Source organism: Nicotiana tabacum, chromosome 23 (assembly GCF_000715075.1).
Source record: "Nicotiana tabacum cultivar K326 chromosome 23, ASM71507v2, whole genome shotgun sequence".
NCBI lineage: Eukaryota > Viridiplantae > Streptophyta > Magnoliopsida > Solanales > Solanaceae > Nicotiana > Nicotiana tabacum.
In genome coordinates this window covers 79,149,591-79,163,668 of record NC_134102.1, presented here as the reverse complement: position 1 = coordinate 79,163,668, position 14,078 = coordinate 79,149,591, and the positions used below count along the sequence as shown (strand labels likewise).

The following is a 14,078-nucleotide window of genomic DNA, read 5'->3' as shown; positions in this document are numbered from 1 at the left end:
AAAACAGCTTCTCTACCTCTTCGGGGTAGGGGTAAGGTCTGCATACACACTATCCTCCTTAGACCTCACTAGTAGGATTTCACTGAGTTATTGTTGTTGTTGTGGCACTTTAATTCTATTAATGGAATTGTTTTCTCTTTTTCTCCCCTTCTTTTCCTTTTTTTCTCTCATTAATTTTGATATAGTAATGGGATTTAAGTTGTTACTTTTAAAAAGTGAAAGAGTAATAACTCGCTTTGTTTTCATTTAAAACTTGAAAAGGAAAAGATACAGCTGCCTCCACAAAACTAAAGAGAGTGTTATATTTGGCCCACAGCCGAATTCTAACTTATCATTGGCAGCTTACATTTAAAGTTGTACGTGGCCACATGAAGGGGGAGTCGATGGAGCAAATCTACGTCCATTTTGTATAAGATTGAATTTTCAAACAAACAATGAATATATACTTTGATTTATTTTCGTTTTCTTCTAGGGTTTTCAAAAGGCAAAACGGGATTAACTAATTTTCATACTACTTCATCTTTTTGATTGACAATTTAAGTCAACGAATCACGTTAACTAACTGCGGACATTCATGTTGAATATTTCGTTTCCCCCTTTGCTTTATATATTAAATATTAAATGAATTAAAAATTTAAACTTAATGAATTCAATCTTTAATGAATTATTTTTACTAGAGTCATTGCGTAAAATTATGGGTTCATACTTGAAAGCCTTATAGAATTAAGAATTATAAATGTTCCCCTTGATTGATTAGAAAAAGAATGAATTTGTCTTTTTTTGTTCAATCATTGGATAGAAGGGAAAGACAAGTAGTAAAATTATTCCTCGATTAAAGGTGCATCTGCCTCTGATTAAATATATCACCTACGATTAAATATAGTCAAAAATCCAAGTTTGTCTTCAACGGCTTGGCATTGTATTCCTAACTAAGATGTTCAAGTAAACGCTCATACAAAAGGAGCATGGAGGGAGACACAAATAGACACAAAAGTTTTTGCAAAAAGAAATGAAGATGTGTGTCACGATCTAAACCGAAGGGCCGCGATGGGCATCCGGTGCCTTACTCAATCGAGTACCAACGAACGTAACGCATTTTTCTTATCATACTATCATGGGTAAATGAGTCGGAAAGGCCTTCATGAGATAACTAAAATAAAACATAAGGGAATACTCGGTATAGGACGACCCAACATGATATACAAACTTCTACATGTGACATACGGGCCTATAAGGCCGACATAATCATTTGTACACTCAAAACATAGGCCGACAAGGCCATACAAGTATCCATATATATGACATCTGTCTACAAGCCTCTAAGAGTACATAAAGGTCGGGACATGGTCCCACCACACTAATCAATACATGTCCAAAGCATACTGACCAAATAGATAACTTCGGAGCAAGTGGAGTGCGCCAACACCTTCCATTAAGCTGATAACCTACTAGGAAGACTGTCAACATGTCTATCGAGACCTGCGAGCATGAAACGCATCGTCCCCAGGAAAAAAGGGACATCAGTACGAATAAAGTACCGAGTATGTAAGGTAGGAAAGCATAAATAAGAAAAGTAATGTAAAGAGAGATTGAGGAGATACAACCTGTAGCATCTAAGTGCCTCTGAGGGCTACTGACATAAAATGCATGATACATATATATACATAAAGTTTTAAAAACATACGCCTCTATGGGCATCATCATCATCATATTGTACCCGGCGGTAATAAGCTTGGTAAAAACATATCCGACTATCATAAGGCTCGGTAAAATCGTACTCGGCCACGTGGAGCTCGGTAAAACCCAACTGATCAGTGGTTGCACAATAGGTGTCGTACCCGGCTGACTATAGCGAGACTCGGAAGAGTAAAATAGATACATATATATAATGCATACTGGACTTATGGAATCACGTTCTAAACCTTTCGAAGTAACGTAAGGTCGTCGCGCCTTCGATTAATATTATGGACATCCATACCATCAATATGAACCTCAATAGGATTCAAGGATCATACATACTTGCTAAGAATAACTTTATAAGAAAAGAACAGCATGCACAGTCTTAGTTGCTAGGAGTAGATCTGTTATGAAATAGTGTATTGTTTATGTTCATTTTACTTTAAATCATGCCAAAATAAAGAAGGAAGTGTCTTAACATACCTTTGCAATCTTCTCTCCAATCGTCAACCAAGCTCAATATGATCTTCTTACGTCTCCAATGAGTAAACCAACTTTGTCGTGATCACATAAGCGTTGTAACTCTCATATGTTAAAACCAATTTTCTACAAGAAAACGGACAATATCACCCCTATTTGTACTACATCTAATAAGTTACTAAAAGTCACTAAACAGCCCAAACAACAACCAGTAGCTATATGGAACACAACCAGCATAATAACACGTCGAGCGGCAAGCTCGGTTCATGTCTAATAACAGTATATTTTGAACCATTTCCCTCTTATTTATATTCAGAAAAATATTGACAATAACAACAAAATATACTCAGGTTATTCCATAAATTTTCCAACCATAAAATGCTGCAAGAACACCTCCCAAACAGTCCAACAATCAACAACATTACTAACAAGCCTTTTGATCGATATTTCACAAGTTTTAGATTCAACGACTTAGCCGTAACTTGGGTAAATTTAAATACATATAGAGTAAGAGGTTCTGTACCTTTAAACAGATAGAACAACTACAATTTGAGCTTACTTCATCACGAAATATCCTTCCAACATAGCCACAAGAACAAGGAAGCAAAACTAGTAATCAATTCGCGTTTCTCAGCACTAGAATCACTTTGGAAGACTTGAAATCACCTAGGATTGATATAAAAACCTTGGGAGAGTATTTTACAGAACTTAAACCAGTTTAAACAACTCCCCACACGAGCTAGAACCACACTAAAATTAGCAACCACAAGAAGAACAAGAATTCACTAGTGCCACGGGATTTCCGACACTTGATTTGTGTTGTTTGCATTGGTTTGGGTCTTGGATCATGAGAGAACTTTGAGATAAAATTTTTAGGTGTCTAGGGTCTGAAGAGAGTGAAAAATAATGAGTTAAAATGGGCTTTAGGCGTCACATATATATTAAGATATCGCAACCGCCTATGTGAGTCCCATAGGGAGCTGCTTGTGCAGTCTCACGAAAATGTGAATATCTCCCTACTCCGAAATCGTATGGACGAACGATTTAGTGCGTTGGAAGCTAGACTCGTAGAGCTTCAATTTATAGGTGAATCACCCCTTAATTCTACTTATATTGAGAGAAAAGCTTTGCTACATTTGACCTAATTTTCGGCATATTTATGAATGTAACTTGTGATGACCTTTGCCAACTTTTGTCCACAACTCGCTTGACTTCAAAACGTAACACATGGTTATCATACGACTAAAATAGCTCATAACATAAACTCCTTATCATGTTGAGAACCCTAGTCTCACCCCAAAAGTACATGTTATAATATTCCCAACTTGTCGACTTTTGGCGAAATTTATTTTCTTCTATTCGTTTAGCTTCTAAGTCTTCCAACTCTCTTGGTACTTGCTATTCATGATCTTAAATATTTGTAACCTCCAAGGTAATGATTAACTTACTTTATGTACTTTCTAATATAATCTTATTTCTGAGCTTACATCATTTGACTTACTACGTACTCTTACATATCAAAACATGGGGCGTTATAATGTGAGATCAATTTAAGAAGAGAAAAGGAAAAAACAATCTATATATTCCTTTTTCAATTTTACAGTAAACATAGTTCCTGCTTTCCTATTTAATTTTCGATGAACTTTGTTTTTTTCTTTTTCTTTTTTGGTTCTATGAATGGTTACTCTTAAATCCAGAGGAAGAAAAATATCAAGTGCCATCTACTGTTTAAGTGCGTCAGTTTCTTAAAGAGAGACCATAATAAGAAGAACTACACTCAAATATGTAGCAGGTAAGCGAAAAGATAGGCTATATTTGACCGGGGGTGAAAAGAGAAGGAATTGAAAGAGCATAAGAAAAAGATGGAGAAAAAGAAAATCACACCCCTTCAATCTTCATTATAAAAATAAAAGTAAAAGTAAAAGATGTTAATGAGAAGGAGTCGAATCCTCGCTTGGATAATTAGGAAAATTTCTAAAATAGCCAATTTTGAACTTGTATTCAAAAACAGTTACAAATTCAAAAGTTATTGAAATTTGGGTATTTTTTAAAAATTGATACAAAAAGTGACTAGCCCGTTACTACAGATATGCCCAAGACACAAATGGGCTGATTATATTGTGTATATGCCAGACCTAGTGAGCCCATTATACTTAACCAAATTGACAAACCCAGTTATAGTATTTTCTTCATAAGCTCTCCCCCCCAAAGGAACCTAATACCCAGTTATTGTATTTCGCAGTGGATGATTAACAATTCACGAGCTAGATTTTGTAGCATCTGATTTTGAATTCCATCTCCGGGAGGTAAAAATCCTTCATTGTTTTACCCAATCTTCTTTGTGCATTCTGCTAATTTCATGCCTTCGCTAGTGATTAATTTGTTGAGTATGTCAAAAGTTCGTGAATCCGTTACCCTTTCTTCTTGCTTATTCGTCCTTATTTGTGAGTCAGAATAAGTATACTATTAAATCTAGAAATAATGATAAAAAGGAAAAGGACTGGTGCGTTCAGTTTCATATCTGTATAAATCCTTTTACTAAATTGAAAAAAAGAAGAAGTATAAATCTTTGTAATTATGCCCTCTGTCAAAATTTGCAGCCCTTATGCTTTCCAAGAGACAGAAAAAGAAAGATTTAACATTTTGAAACGAATTATGTTACATTTTCAAATTTTACAAACATGTAACATATGTAGCCTTTGTATAATTTTGGAATGTTTAAATTCTTTTGAAAGATAATTTATCTATGTTAGGTTTAAACAGAGAATTAATCAAAGTGAAAAAGGACAAGTATCTTGGGAGAGTACCATTGAAGTTGTTTAGCCCTTGCTCTTTCTTGTTATTTTTGTCAGGATAAAGGTTTCAATTTCATTTACTATTTGCTGTGATCAGTTTGCCAGCATCACTTTGAAGTGAGGGCAGTTAGTGGTGCTTGAATCATATGGCTGAGAGACATCCTGTTGATCAACAGCAAAATCCTGATTGTTTTGTTGCCAATTTACTTTAGGACCTCTGCTTTAGTCTTCATTGTTTTGTTTTCTGATAAGGTAGCTATTTGATGTTCTAAAGCTATGTGAGTACATTTTGCTTGAGACTTGAGGTCTTGCTGCATTATCCATTTGAATACACGTTTCCCACTAGCACTGACATAATAATCTGCTGGACTGATGTGGGTTCTTCGAATATTGCAATTTACAGAAGCTTCCTATTTTCAATCAGTCAACTAAGCTTATGTCTAAAACTAGTTGGGGTCGGCTGTATGGATCTATGATACATGGTCTATGAACATTGCAACTTACAGAAGCTGCTTAGGTTCGATCAATCAATCGATCAACTATATGTTCTTAAACTAGTTGGGATTGGCTATATGAATATCCATGTCTGTTCTGTTCTACTCCGCTCATTTCATTTTTGTACTCGATAATTCATCTTAAAAGACAACTTAAGATTTTAAAACTAGAGGTTCTTTAGATCTCACACTTATCTTACACTGATATACAAATCTCTAATGAAACTAAAGATTCCTGGAAAACACGAGACTTGATAAAAGTGTTATAATAACAACTAAGCCTTAATTCCAACTATTAGCAAAGATTTCTCTTTGTCACCTATGTAATGTTCCTTGAATCTACGCTCTATCACTCTTTTCTAAAGTTTCATCATTTGACTCATAAGCTTAATACTACAATAATTCGCACAGTTCTTAGATCGAGCCCCCCTCCCGGTTCTTTTTGTCTTATATTCTCTGTTTTTTGAATCTTCATTATGTTTTCCTTTTGAATTGAATTTGTTAAAATTCCTGGCATTTGATATCCTCTAGAAATGGTGACACTTTCAGTTCCTGCTTGTTCCCTAATACTCGCGCAGGAATAAAGTTTGAATTTGTTCCTTTTTGATTTTAGCATTTTTGCTTTGTTTCTTTCTTTCAAGTGTCTGAAATGCTCATTGTTTTCCCTTTTCTGAATGAGTTACAAATTTGTTGCTCCGCAGTTGATGTTGAGAGACATGCCAGAGATTTCATCGAAGCAGCCAAAAAGCTTCAACTTTATTTGATTGGGTTGCAACGCGAGGATCTGCCTTCCAAAGTAGATATGCTTAGAAAGGTAAGTTTGGGTAACGCTGATGATACTTATCCAAAAAGACAAGAAAAGATACAATTTTGATGATATGAGTTTCTAGAGGACTTCTAATGTTTTCCACTCATTTTTGGCATTGCTAATGGAGTATTGTGTATTCCAAATTATTATGAATAGGAGATTGTAAAAATGGAAGAAAAGTTGAAGAGAAAGACTGAGCTTATAACCAAGCAGGAGAGACTGATTCAAAATTGGAAGAGAAACACAACATTGAGTTGGAAAGGGTGTAAGCTAACTGCAGATCTGTGATGTAAACTAGTATACGAGTTTCTTCTTTTGCGAGGTCCATTATGTTGTTTTCTCTTGCTATCATCCCTTAGCTTTCTGTATTGAAAGTGCTTGAAGACAATAAGCTCACTACAAAGATGATTTGTAGCTAGCTTTCTGTATTTATTTGTTTGGAAGTTATTAGGTTGGTCGAAGTACATAAGCAGCAAACGTTAATCTTGTTTTGGATTCCTATTTTGAAAAATGTAGAGAAGTTTTGTTATGTTGCTACTCGTAGGGATTACTTATTATTTGTCATTAGACTCATCAGACATCGGTTCATCTCCTCTCTCCCACACCTTTTCATTTTCTAATGCTTGCCTTTCCCTAAGGATTCTAAGGCTTCGTGGCAATAACTGATTATTTGCACATAGGTCCATACCGGAAAAGATGAAAAAGAAAAACCAATAGGCTACACAACCTATTTTTAACGTGAAAATAACACGGACTAACCAGTTTTCGGATTGGTAATAAAAAATAGCAGCGTTTGCAAAGTCATTGAAAAATAGTCACTGTTTTGCTGAAACACGGAAAGTTCCAGCATAATATGCGGGATCATGGAGCTCCTGCGTATAAACTTCCAGCATATATTATGTTGGAACTCCAGCACACGGAAAGTTCCAGCATAATATGCGTGATTATGGAGCTCCTGCATATAAACTTTTCGCATATTATGTTGGAACTCCAGCACATTATGTTGGAAGCTCATATGTAAAAAAGTCGAACTCTAGCATATTATGTTAGAATATTTCCAAAATTTTAAGAGTGTTTTTGTTCAGATTTTATCTTTACATGAAAAAGTGGCTAAATTTCGATTACTTTTAAAATTGTGACTATTTTTTAATTACCAGTTGTAAATCTAGCTATTTTTTTTTTATTTTTTTCCATTTTTTCCAAGGGGTAACAATAGGCATCTCGGGTGTCAGTCCCCTACAGGTGGCTCCTCAGTCGCTGCTCGGATAGGTGCTCTGGCTGCAGCATGTGCCCCTCCTCGGCCTCTACCCCGGCCCCAGCCTCGCGCGGCTTTAGTAGGGGCGCGGGTGTCTGATCATCTGATCCAGCAGTGCGTGTCTTCATCATCTATGAGAAAATAGAAAGACAGACTCAGATTTCGAAATCAACAAATTCACACGATATGAAATCAAAGAAGTTAAATTTTCCTAATAGTTCTGTAGCCTCTCAAAGATAAGTATAAATGTCTTTGTACCGATCCGCAAGACTCTGCCAAACTTGCTTATGACTCGTAACACCTATGATGAACTTAGAGCTCCGATACCAACTTGTTACGACCCCAAATTCTCACCTTAGGATGTCGTGATGGCACCTGGTCTCTAAGACTAGATAAGTCTAACATACATTAAGATTTAACAAACATAACGATTTAAATATCAACTCAAACTGGTAATCAATCATAGTAAAACTAAATAAATACAATTATCAATAACTCTCAAAACCTGGTGGAACCGAGCCATAAGCTCTACAGAGAGTGCACTAGTAACCTCGAAATATAATACTGTTTTGAACAGGAAACGAATAGTAATACAACTAAAAGCGGAAGGTGACTTCGAGGCCTGCGAACGTCGGGCAGGTGTACCTTGAAGTCTCCGAAAATAAATGATCAATCACTCGCGTCTGGCACGAGCAGATGAACCTGGATCTGCACAGAAATGTGTAGAAGTATAGCATGAGTATACCACAACGGTACCAGTAAGTATCAAGCGTAACCTCGATAGAGTAGTGACGAGGCTAGATCAAGACACCCACTAGGACAAGAAAACTGAACAAAATATAATAAAGTCTAATGACGGAAATTGAGGAAATGACTGACAACAAAGTAGCACAATAATATAGGCTAACAACGAAATTTAAGGCAATAAAGGAAACAAGGAATGAACACGTGATAGGAACAACAAATGATCCAACACATGATAGGGACAACAAGTGATCTATTACCTTAAAAATACAAGTAAAAACAATGAAGAACAAATATAACGACTGTTCCAAATCAACAAGCCTTTTAACATGGAATGTACAACAAAAATCACAACCGAAGTACCACACCTCACAATCTCATTTCACAAGTCACAATCATAATCTTCCTTATATCACCCCGTGAGTCTTGCATTTATTTTGAAAATATTTTTTCCGAAATAGCTACACGCGCTTTAGTCCACTTATCTCACCGTGTGGCTTCAAGTAATTCCCTTACTAGCAATACGTGTATAAATCTTACCTTATCTCACCGCATGCGTATCAACCCTTATCCTTATCCTACCGCCTGCGTATCAACCCATATCCCTATACCACCACATGCGTATCAATATCACAACAATAATCAACTTGCACCACATGTGCCCATATACCACAACACTTGCCAAAAATCAACAATACCAGTGTTACCACAACATACAGCCTTTGGCTCAACCAATAATGTGAACAAACATATCAATAATAAAAAAATGAACGAGGGATACTCAACGAGGAAAGATATCTTAATAATCAGCAACTTCAAATAAGAATAATTCAACAATAAAAGAGGTAATAACAACTAAAGCATATAAGAGCAAACTTGACAATAAAAGATAGAACATACGCTAACAACGTCAAATAGAGCATGTGAGAGCAAATTCAACAATGGAAGATATAACATGTTATGACAATTTCACTTAGATGCATGGAAGAAGCCTAAGAGTCTATATCGGTCAAAATACAACATATAAATCCGTGTACACACTCGTCTTCCACGTAATTCAAATAATACGATCAACCCAAATCCTAAGGGGTAGTTTTCCCACACAATATTAGGCAAGATACTTACCTCAACTAGGCCAAATCAACCCTCAAAAATAGTTTCCCCGCTAAATTTTACCTCTTCACGGCTCAAATCTAACAAAAAATGACTTAATAACATCAAACAATGCAAGGGAAACCAATTTCGATAGATAAAGCTATAATTTTTACACAATTCACCAAAAGTCAACCCCGGGAGCGCCCGGTCAAAATTCGGGTCCAAGGGTAGATTCCGACTACCCATAACTCCACGAGTCCATATATGTGTTTTGTTTTCAAATCTGAATCCAATTCGATTCTTAAAACCCAAAATTTCATTTTTCAAAACTTGGACAACAATTCCTAAAATTTCTCTTTTATTCTGATAGATTTGATGTTAAATCCCATATAATCATGAAATAAAGTTGAAAATTGATTAAAACTACTTACACAATGATTTTAGATGAAAATCTCCTCTCCAAATCGACTCCTACCGAATCTAGAGTTCTAAAATGAGATAAAGGAGATGAAATCCCGACTTTCCAACCTTTTGTTTAGTTGCAGATATCGCAATTGCGACACTAGGTTCACAACTGCGAAGAAAGTCTCGCAATTGCGGCTATTGACAGCCTAAGGGGGAAGTCACAAATGCGATATTAGATTCGCATTTGCGAAGCCTGTCCCCATCACAAATGCGATAAAATTATCGCAAATGCGATACTACCTAGTCTAGCCTATTTTTCGCAAATGTGATCAAGGAATCGCAAATGCGACACCTGAGGCCCCTATTCTATGATTGCAATTGCGATGCTGGTGTTTGCAATTACGACATCAGAGACACCAGCACACCAGCAACCTGATTCAGTTCAAAACTATTCTGAAACACGTCCGGAGCTCACTCGAGCCTTCGGGGCTCCAAACCAAACATCCACACAAGTCTAAAAATATCATACAAAATCGCTCGCACGATCAAAACACAAAAATAACATCTAAAACTATGAATCGGACATCAAAACGCATGAATTCAAAGGAAAACTCAAGAACCTCTAGAATTGCAACCAAGCGTCTGAATCCTATCAAACCATCTCCAAATGACAGCAAATTTTGTATACAAGTTCAAAATAGCAAAACATACCTATTTCAAGTCCCAAAACTAAATTCTGAAATCGATAGCTAAAAAGTTAACCTACGGTTAAACTTGGGAAAACTCTAAGCCTCAAATTGTCAATTTTTGGCAAAACAAGACAAATCAACCTAGGGACCTCCGAATTCGATTACGGGAATATGCCCCAAGTCCAAAATTACGATACAAACCTATCAGAGCCATCAAAATACCATTTCGGGTTCGTTTTTATAAAAGTCAAACTTAGGTCAACATTCCCAACTTAGGCTTCTAAACTAAGAACCAAAGGGTCCAAATCAATCCAAAACCTTCCCGGAACGAAACTAACTAACCCCGCAAGTCATAAAATTATAAATACACATGTGTGAAGTATCAAAAGGGAAAAAGGGCTCAAATACACAAAATTACCGATCGGGTCATTACACTACCGGTAGCAACTCCTTCTGCGTGGCTGTGTAATTTATCTGAGATGGATTCAGTGCTTTGCTAGCGTACTAAATTTAGTGGAACATTTTATTTTTTCTTTAGCCCAAGACGGCCCAAATTGAAGTGTTACTAGCATCGCACATAAGCTCAAACGGCTCTCCCCAATCTAGGGATGTGATAATTTGTGCAGTGTAAGGCCTCGTAAAATTTCACCTAAAAGACGGGGTTTCATGGCGCCGGGGTAGAGTAATGTGATCGAGGGTTGTATATATGTTTTGGGTTGAACAGTACGTTGGGGAGTTGAAGGAATCATTTTGTAGACCATGGTGTTTTTGCGGTCCACTATGCGACCGCAGAACCACTTTGTGGGTCACAGATTTGCCGTAGAGTGAAGCAGAACTTGAGAAAATTTTGAGAACCATTATGCGGCCCATTATGCGACCGCATAACCATTTCACGGGTCGCACATCCGTCGCAGAAGCCAGCATGAAAAATTTCAGAAGGAGGTTCTGCGGTCCTTTATGCGACCGCAGAATTGGTCTGCGGGCCGCACACCTGTCGCAGGCCTACATAGAAATGCCCAGTTTTGCAGGGCCATTATACGGCTCATTTTGCGGACTGCATAAGTGTTATGCAGTCCTTTATGCGACCGTAGATCTGCATTGGGGCTTCATTTTTTTCTAATTTCATAACCCGACCCTATTTCAATATATAGTCGTTAGGGACCATTTGTAAAGAGAAAGTCTGATATTTCTAGAGAGAGGAAGTGCCATACAGTGAGAGGGGAAGTTCCTAAGCTTATTGTTCATCAATTCTTGCTAAAAAATTGGAGAATTCACAAGGAAAACTCACTAGGTCTTCATCCTAGAGGTAAGATTCTACTTCCTAGTCTTCAATTTCGGGATTTAACTGAAAATAGGTAATGAGAAAAGCAATTCTTGGGTGTGGGAATTGTTCATTATGCATGCGTGTATTATCAAGGTTTGTGGGAAGATTGTTGAGCTCAATTAGGTAGAATTTGGGTAGTGGGATGAAGGAATTCACCATAGGAGGACCTTGAAATCATAATGTCCACCTAGTGTTTCATAAAATGCTCAAATGAACTAGAACCATGAACTCCTTCCTAATTTGTGTTCAATTTTGTTATGTTTCTAAATATATCAAAGTTGCTAAGATTTTCGAAATATTGTAGTAATTTAAGGAAGCTCAAAGCGAGGTATGTTGGCTAAACTTCTTTCTTAGAATTGAATCCCACGAGGCCCTTGTATGTCCCGAGTTGTTCATTATAACTTGACTATTCCGAGAAAGCTTTGTGTCAAAAGATATATGTTCAATATGTATTCCAAATGCTCTTGTCATATTATGTTACTATTTGAGAATGTGTTCAAAGTATGGGTTGCGTATCTAAATGTTATGACTTCAAGTCGTGTTTCAAATGAAAGTTAATTTGCCAAATTGTGTAGAAATCTCAAAGTGCTTAAGACTCTTATTTGCTCACATGTGTACTCAAAGTCATGAATAGAAATGCTTTGTTGTTGATGATCCGTGATGATGTTTGAAAGTGAAAGAGGTGAGCATGAAATATGAAATACGGCCAACGTGCCAAGAATGATATTACATTTGGGCCACTAGTGCCAATGAAACTGTGAAATGTGTAAAAGATGTTGAAATGAGTTGTAAATACTTTAAATAATAAACCCTTTGGGAGTATCGTTAGTCACCGAGGAAGGATAGGTTAAAATAGCCTAACCCCGAAACTACACGTGCCGGTGTAGGAGTGAATTGTGATTATTCCCCTCATTTGGGATGATGTTGATGTGATGAGAATATTCCCTTTTATTGGGATGAGATGATTTCTAGAAAAATGGTAATGTCGATCCACATGACATTGTGGTGAGACTGCCTAGCCGGTCGGGTCGTGATCGGACGCCATGCCGCACACATGGTGGTGATTGTGCTTGAAATGGTGATTGAGATAATGATTGAAATCATGATAGTGATTGTGATTGTGGTTGATGTCTTTGGGTGAGACGACCTAGCCGATTGGGCCATAATCGGACTCCGTGCTAATATCACGATGGTATATCGGTGCTAAGATCTCCCAACCTAAAATAATGGAAATTTACTTGAAAACTACTCTTGCTCCTAGCTTGATATTTTAGTATTTTTTGAGGCTTCCATTGATTTTATGACTGTTCTTCCTTGTATTGTTACCTGTTCTAATGAAAGGGTGTTTAGTCATACATACTAGTACTATTCCATATGTACTAACGCCATTTTTTACCGGGGGCGCTGCATCTTTAATGGATGCAGATGGTTCCATAGTAGGCGGCGTTGATCAGTGATAGCGGTACACCTTTTTTCCAACTGACTTGGTGAGCCCCACTTCATTTCGGGGTCGTGTATATTTTGTACCATGTGTATTATGTTTTGAGGTATAACCGGGACCTTATTGTCGGCACTATCGTAGTACTATTTTGTATCCATTAGAGGCTCCGTAGATATAGTGTGAGTTGTATGTTAGTACTGGAAAGGTCAAACTAGTAATGTTGTATTTGTACCACTTGTTCCACTTCAAACTATGAAAGTGTATGTATTTTGAAACTTATAAACGATGTAACTAATGATAATGAATTGGTGTTGTTCACATGATCCTCCATGTTGTCTTATTAATGAAAAAGATCTCCTCCTTATTCATGAGTGAGTTCGGGTAGAAGGTATTGTACACGCTTGCTCGAACAGGTTATCTTGGTTGAGCGCCGGTCGCGCTCCCCGAGGTCGGGGCGTGACATGCAGTCACCAATCTCTGCTTTAGTTCCCCATATGACTTCAAGAAAGCATCATCAAATTTGAAAGGATTGTCCTTTTCAAGCAACCTACACAGGGGAGCATAAATCTTAGAGAAATCTTTGATGAATCAACGGTAAAAACCTGTAGGACCCAAGAAGCTTCAAACTCTTTTGACGGATATTAGAGATGGTAATTTTTCGATTGCCTCCACTTTTGCCTTATACACCTCCAAGCCATCTTTGGACACCTTGTGCCCGAGCACTATTCCTTCTCGCACCAGAAAATGACATTTCTCCCAGTTCAACACCAAGTTTGTTTCCTTACACATGGCGAGCACTTTACTCAAATTCGTTAAGCATTCATCAAAAGATGGTCCAAAGATCGAAAAATCTTCCATAATCACTTCAACA

General features: G+C 37.1%; 1 non-coding gene across 1 annotated transcript; it reads left to right on the top strand.

Moving 5' to 3' along the window:
* The first annotated feature begins 4,323 nt into the window (after nt 1-4,323).
* On the top strand, nt 4,324-6,783 carry LOC107787564 (uncharacterized). Its single transcript, XR_001648442.2, has 3 exons — nt 4,324-4,463; nt 6,148-6,260; nt 6,411-6,783. It is a non-coding gene; the product is annotated as an uncharacterized LOC107787564 (transcript).
* Nucleotides 6,784-14,078: the final 7,295 nt, after the last annotated feature.